Raw genomic sequence first — 7,594 nt, 5'->3', positions numbered from 1 at the left:
ACAGGGTCCAGGTGAATATAACACCTGTGTCATAGCAAGAGCCTGGGAACACCAAAAAGTAGTTAGCTAGGTGAATTATAACATGTGCAGTCACTGGGACAACATGAGCGCATCATGAATGAGGCTGAATATGTTACTTGTATGATGAGAAATAAAACATTAAAAAAAAAAAAAAAACACGTTTAAAGTGCACCCAGAGGTGAAACTGTCTGCCACCAAACCTGACACCAAGGACCCACATGGTGGAAGGAGGGAACAGACTCCCTCAAGTTGTCCTTTGACCTCTAATGTGCATCACAGTTATGTGCACACACACACACAAACACACAAACACACACACACACACACACACACACCAAAATAGATAGATGAATGCAATTTTAAAATCTAAGCACATTTGTTAATATAGGAAGGCATGAGAACATACTGTACAGTTAAAAAGCATAAAACTACAAGTGCAATCTCATCTTTGTTAAAATGATATAAATATGATCATGTGTACTAAGGGAGTGCTACATACATACTGGGAAATGAGACTCATAAAAACACCAGATCTCTAAAACTGGTTTTACAGAGCCACGTTTATGAGCATTAGGCACGCTGGCCTTTGCGAGCCCCTCCCTCAGGGAAGAAAAGTTGAGAATTCTACTTCACGAAGATGAGAAGAACCAGGCTTAAGGAATACAGTCATTCCCGCGCCTGTGCAACGTGCTGCACCTTGCTAGAGCCGTTATCCTACGTCAATATCATCATTCATTTTCTCTGCGTTTAAGAGAACTTAAGAGGGACAGGAGAGATGGCTCAGTGGCTAAGAGCACTGACTGTTTTTCCTCAAGACCCGGGTTCAATTCCCAGCACCCACGTGGCAGCTCACAACTGTCTGTAGCTCCAGTTCTAGGAGATCCAACAACTTCACCCAGACATACATGCAGGCAAAACACCAATGCACATAAAATATAAGTAAACAAGTCATTTAAAAAAAGAAAACAAATGAAATTCTTTAAAGAAAAAAAAAAGAGAGAGAGAAATTAAGGCATTCTGTGGGCCCTAAAACTCTGTGCTTTCCTGCTTATAGAACATATAGGCCCTGAATTTCGTGTACTAAGAGCACCTAATTTTTATTTCACCTCTTACCTGTACCTTCATTTTCTAATTTTTCAATACCAGAGATTCTTTTATTATAACAAAACACTATTTGAACCAAAAAAAAAAAAAAATTAGTGAACATAAATGGCCCATTTATGTAATGTCAGCACACAGAAGTGGGAGCAAGTGAAGCCTCCAGGACAGGGGTTCCCAACCTGTGGGCTGTGACCTCTTTGGGGGTCGGGTCGAACGACCTTTTCACGGGGTGGGGGGGGTCACCAGACACATTACAATCCATAACAGTAACAAAATTGGTCATGAAGTAGCACAAAAATAATTTTATGTTTAGGGTTTCACCACAACATGAAGAACTGTGTTAAAGAGTTGCAGCATTAGGAAGGTTGAAAACCACACTCTAAGGGATGGCAGCCTTCAGCGATCATTTGTGAATTCACCCGCCAGGGGACTTTCTGCTGGGAGCGACTAGCAAGACCAAACCTCTGGTTTGGGGAGTAAATGGCCAGTTAGAATGGGTTTGTCTGGTTCTTACCTACAGTGATGACACTGCCAATCCACGCTGGCCTTCTTTCCAGGGGTGGGGAAGGGCTGGCCTTGTTCCAGACACATTCTCTCATCCAGTCTGACAAGCATTTGGGCAAGGAGGACAGGTTTGGGTGACGGTGGAAATGCACTAGCCCAGCCCTTCCCAGAATTTCAGACATGAAACCAAATGCATCGTAAACTGGCGATCCTTGTCAAAGGTAGAGTCAGGTAAGACTTGATGAGTCTGATGCCACCGAATCAGCGTCCCAGACATGTGTTACTAATCTATGCATTCCCTTAGATGTTAATAGGTTCAGACACTATTGACTGAGGACTTATCCGGTTCCAGGGACAGTTCTAGGAGCAGGTTCCACGGTGGTACATCACCCCGGCAGCCCTCCATCTCTTTCGTGATGCCGGAAGGGCAGATATTGAATAAAGGTGCAGAGCATTTAGAAGTCGGGAGCAACGGAGGCTCAAAGAATTTGTGGCAGCTGTTAAATGGGAGTTGCCCAAGGAAGGAAAGGGAAGAGGAAGAATGGAGCAGGCAGGGAGATAAACAAATACCCAGACTCTAAGACTCTAAGTCGTCTGAGGAACTAAAGGTGTATCCATAGGTTTGGAGAGTGTGGCTGAAGGCAAGGCTGAAGGGGCAGTCAGGCAGAGCCAGAAAGTGGATGGCTATCTCTTTGAGCCTTGCTAAGGACCTCATAGTGTGTGCCAGCTAGTTTCACGTCAACTTGACACCAGCTAGAGTCATCAGAGAAGAGGAAGCCTCAATTGAGAAAATGCCTCCCTAAAATTAGGCTGCAGGCAAGCCTGTGGGAGGCTGGGCTGATGGTCCTGAGTTCTGTAAGAGAGCAGGCTGAGAAGTCATGATGAGTAAGCCAGTAAGCAGCACCCCCCCCCCCCCCCCCCCCCCCCCCCCCCCCCCCGTGGCCTTTGCATCAGTCAGCTCTTCTCTCCAGGTTCCTGCCCTGCTGGAGTTCCTTCCCATCACAGCTTTTGATCATAAACTATTATATGGAGCAATGAGTAAAATGAACCCTTTCCTCCCTGAGTTGCTTTTGGTCATGATGTCTCATCACAGCAACAGTAATCCTGACTAAGACAGACTATCTCTTTTCCCTGAAAGCCGTTGCAGTTTAAAACGTCACAGTTACGATAGCTTTTCGTCACTGTGGCGAAACACCTGAGATAAACAACTTAAAGCGAAAAGTTTTATTCTGGCTCGTGGTTCCGTTCCAGCGGTTTTGTTCCATGGTCATTTGGCTCTGTTGCTTTGGGCCTGCAGCAGCACAGTGCATCATGGTGGAGCACGTGGTGACGCTGCCTCTTCACCTCCTGGAGACTGAGGAAGAGAAAGAGGAAAGGGCTGAGGTACCAGTGTGCCTATCTCCTCAAGGTTTCACCACCTCCCAATAATGCCACAGGCTGGTGACCAAACCTTCAACACATAAGACTTCGGGAGACAGTTGGTATTCGGTGTGGTCTTCAGTTGAGGGTAGAAGAGGCCTGCGGTGTGGTTCCCACCTGACTCAAGCCTTGGTGGCAAGGGAGCCTAGGATGCAGGGAAGCCTGGGCTTTACTAGCCAGAGCTCCCGGTGTGCCCAGACAGCAAATGCAGCCAGTGACAGCCTGCAGCAAGTGCCCCTAGGACAGCTGGAACCGATGGTAAGCTGTTCCCTAAATGCCCTCATTGTATTGTGTGTCCGTAGCCGGCCAGGGCCCAGCTGACTCTCCATAAGTGACGCTGTTCTACTGGCTGCACTGCAGAAAACCACCAGATCTCAACAAAGGAAAAAGGAAGACCTCTACAGCCTGGCTCCCCACTTGAGGTTTCCGCTGCCCACGGGGATCTGGCTGGAGCCAGCCTCCAAGACTTAACCAGCTGCTGCAGAAAGGGGGACTCGGTTTTGCCTCAGCACCAGAGACCCGTAACTCCAGCCTTAGAGACTCACCGGAGTCAGGACATCTACTCCTGCTACCCCCATCCGTGATCTACAGACTTGCTCTTCAAGGGACTGCTCTCAGCTGGTGCCTCTAAGCCTCCCAAGGTGTAAGGCGGCAACACCTGTGGCGGCACAGCTTGGCGACCCGCACACTGATGAAGAGAACCAACCTGGAGACAGAAGGTAGGATCTACCAACCTCATCCTCTGGTCATAGTCCTTACATCACTAGTGATGACTGACATGAACAGATCCTATGATAATGTACCCTCCAGGAGGTTTACACAACGAAGAGATTCCATAGATGTCTCTGCAACCTCAGCTTCTTACACACTCCAATCCTAGGGCTCCAGGACTACACAAACGCTTAAAGCAGGCAAGGAGAGGAACGCCACAGTCTCCTGCCACTACAACTTTGTAGTAAGTTTTAATTCTTCTAATACATACCTTCTGAATTTCTCCTCCTCCTTCTAAATTGTCTTATTCTTTTTAGCCTTTTGAATTCTGTATGTTTTCTAAATCGGCTTATCAATTTCCAAAAAAATAAAATCTGCCAGAATCCAGGGATAGTGGCACATACCTTTAATCCCAGTAATCAGGAAGCAGAGGCACGTTAATCTCTGAGAGTTGAAAACCACTCTGGTCTACATAGTGAGTTCAAGGCCAGCCAAGGCTAAATAGTGAAACCCTGTTCCTCTCTCTCTCTCTCTCTCTCTCTCTGACACACACACACACACACACACACACCAGCATTTGATAAGGATTGCCCTGAATGTAAAGATTAATTTGAACACAACTCTATCTGTGCAGTCTTGATTTTTTTTTTTTTTTGTCCTTTACATGGACTAGCCCTCAAGCAATTCAATCTCTCTCAATGATAAGCCCATTTTCAATGGGGAGATCTCTTATTGAGGAAACATTACTAGGACGTTGTAATAAACAAAAACTAACAAGAATATTAATTTATTGAGACAGTGTCTAGAGAAAAATGCTTTGAAAAATGGCAAACATTATAAGATTTTGAGATATTTTTTCGTCACCAACATCACTAAGCATATTGCTTTAGAAAGCTAAAAACACCCAGTGGCTACTGATCAGTCAAGATGCTGAGGCCACACAACCAGTAAGTCTCGTTGGTGTCCAGGAAGAGAATTAATTTACTGGCCTGAAAATAACTAAAATTTTCTATTTGAATGTCTTTTATCCAACAGCCACTAGATGGCCTTGGGAGAAGAAACATCATTATCCCTTGTATCCCTACAAAGTCTCACTGAGTGAAAGAGCTTCCCAAACCACAACTGAGAACCCGGTGCAACTGAGCAGGGTTGAATCCTTTGAGATGCTCTAGCCTCTCACCTGTCTTCACAGGGATCCTCAGCTGCTGAAGGATGAAGGGAAGACGTGACTGCTTCCTGGAAACTGTACTTGTCCAGGGGGCTCTCTGACGTTTGATACCTCTGGCTCTAACCACCTCTGCCGAGCCTTCCAGTCCCCTCCTGCACTGCCCATCTCTGCCAGCCACACAGAACCTGATTCTCATCTCCTCCCTTGCTCCAATAATCCAGAAGATAAAATGGCAAAGAACAAGTCTTAGAGACCTTAACATGACTTAAGAAACATATTCTAGCCTCTTGAATTGATCGAAGGAGCAATGAGTCTGGGATTGAGGCCTAGCAATTTGTGTCTAAGAGTTCTCCAGATGACTGAGGGGCTCTCTAACCCAATCTGACCCCATAGAGACATATACTTACGGTAATGCAAATTATTCTTATTGATAGATATGTTTGTTAGTCAGCTTCCAGTAATATAATGAAATACTGGAGGTAAGTGACTTACAAAAAGGGTTATTTCGGCTCACACTTTGGCAGGTTGCAGGTGTTGATTGGTTGGCCTTTTGCTTTTGGACCTTTGGCGGGCAGCATGCCATGGAGCGTGGCAGAGACGAGTTGCTCAGTTCATGAAGAGGAAGCAAGGGGGGGCAAGGGTCCCACGGTCTCCTTTGAGGACACACCCCTAATGTCGTAAGAACCTCGAAGCAGAGCTTGCCTCTTAAAAGTCCCACCAGCTCCTTCTAGCATCACTTCGAGGGTCAAGCTTTTAAGACAGGAGCTCGTGGGGCCAAACTCCAGCACCAGGCAAGTGAATCTCGCTCAGTAGGCACACGTGCGCCTTTAAAAAGGATAACCCTACTTCAGGTCATAGGAGACTAATCCATTTGATGTTCACTGGCAACTTCATCTCACTCTCTCATCTTTATCTCTCTACCTCTCTTAGGCATGTTCACGTGTGTGCAGGTTCATGGAGAAGATGGAAGACAACCTCGGCGGTCGTCTTTAGCTGTTATCCCCCGTGGTTTTTGACACAAGTCCTCATGCTGGCCTAGAATACACAATCACATTTAGGCTATCGGGCCAGTGAGCCTTGGGGATCTGCCTAGCTCCACCTCCCAGGCCTAAGAGCACATGTCATACTTTTCACATGGCTTCTGGGGACTGAACTCAGGTCCTCACGCTGCTCAGGCAAAGCACTTTAACAACTAAGCCATCTCCTTGGCACTATATATGTCTCTTTAAATTTACCAGCTTTTGATAACTCTCTAGTTCACTCATTAATTAAAAAGTTAAATAAAATTATTTACAGAAATGTATGTTATTTATTCAGTCCATAGTCTTGCCCCACCCCCTTTTAAAGATGTATTTGTTTTTATTTTATGTGCTTTTTGTCAGCATGTGTGACTGAGCACCACATGCAGACTTGATTCCTGTGGAGGCCAGAAGAGGGCATTGAATCTCCTGGAACTGGAGTGACAACAGCTGTGACCCACCACATGGTGGCTGGGAATTGAACCTAGGTCCTCTGGAAGAGCAGCCAGTATTCTTAACCACTGAGCCATCTCCCCCAGCCCTTTGTCTCCCTGATTTTTAACTTTTTATTTATTTATTTATTTATTTATTTATTTATTTGTTTGTTTGTTTGTTTGTTTGTTTGTGTGCCTGTGTGAGCCTGTGTGAGCCTGTGTGAGTCATTTCTCTCCTCCTCCTATGTAGGTCCCAGGGATCAAACTCAGGTCATCAGGGTTGGCCTCAAGCACCTTTACATGATGAAGAATCTTCCCTGCCCAGTTGTGCCCTTTTGAAAATTAAACTTCAGCTCATTAATTCTCAAAGTGCAGTCTTGTACCAGCCAAAAGGCCACCTCGAGCTTGCCAGAAATGTAGATTCTCCGAGATCATGCAGAAGAGCAATTGTAGGGCAAAGTCTAGCCACCGTGTGTAAGAAGCCTAGAGATTTTTCTGGAGTGTGCTCAACTTGAAGACGCTGTGACTTTACACACCAAACACTTTCAAGATGCCGCTTTTTCCCTGATTCGGTTGACTAAAACCCAGGAACCTGATGATCATGTGGTCTTGGACATAACCTGCCAGGCAGGAACAGGCCAGCTACCTTCCTTCTTTCTCATCTCCAGGGACTGACTCAGTTATTCCATTGCCCGTTCCAGTGTCTCTCCCATGCAGTTGTAAGGGAGTAACTAAAGACAGAACCAGAGTATCAAAGTTTCTTTGAAGGGGTCACCTAGGGCCTGTTGCCACCTGCCACCCTGACCCTGAGAGGGGATTGGCCAGCAAACTTCATTATCAATCTTTCCACAGGGGCCATGTTCCCAGAGAGAAGGGATACACACAGTCTCGAGGCCCAGCCTCACATACTGCGATTACTCTCTGCATTCTGCAGTGATAGACTGTTATTTCTCTGTGTGCAGATGTACGATCACAAGCCCATTGTGTGTTGGGCTGGAGCGCATATGCCACCCATTTGCCTGCCTGGGCACTCTGCCCTGTTCTCAGGAAGCCTTCCCTGACTGCAAAACACCATGCAAACTAGATAATTACTGGGTACTGGGAGAGGAGCCACCCGAAACTGCCTTCCCTTCCTTGGCACAACTGAAGGGCTACCTCCTACCCAGTGCCCCACCACCAATCACCCCATCCCGCAAGCCTGCTGAAACCAACTGCTT

The sequence above is a fragment of the Psammomys obesus genome, unplaced genomic scaffold (assembly GCF_907164565.1).
Source record: "Psammomys obesus unplaced genomic scaffold, mPsaObe1.curated_primary_1811, whole genome shotgun sequence".
Taxonomy (NCBI): domain Eukaryota; kingdom Metazoa; phylum Chordata; class Mammalia; order Rodentia; family Muridae; genus Psammomys; species Psammomys obesus.
Note: the sequence above shows the minus strand (reverse complement) of the source record.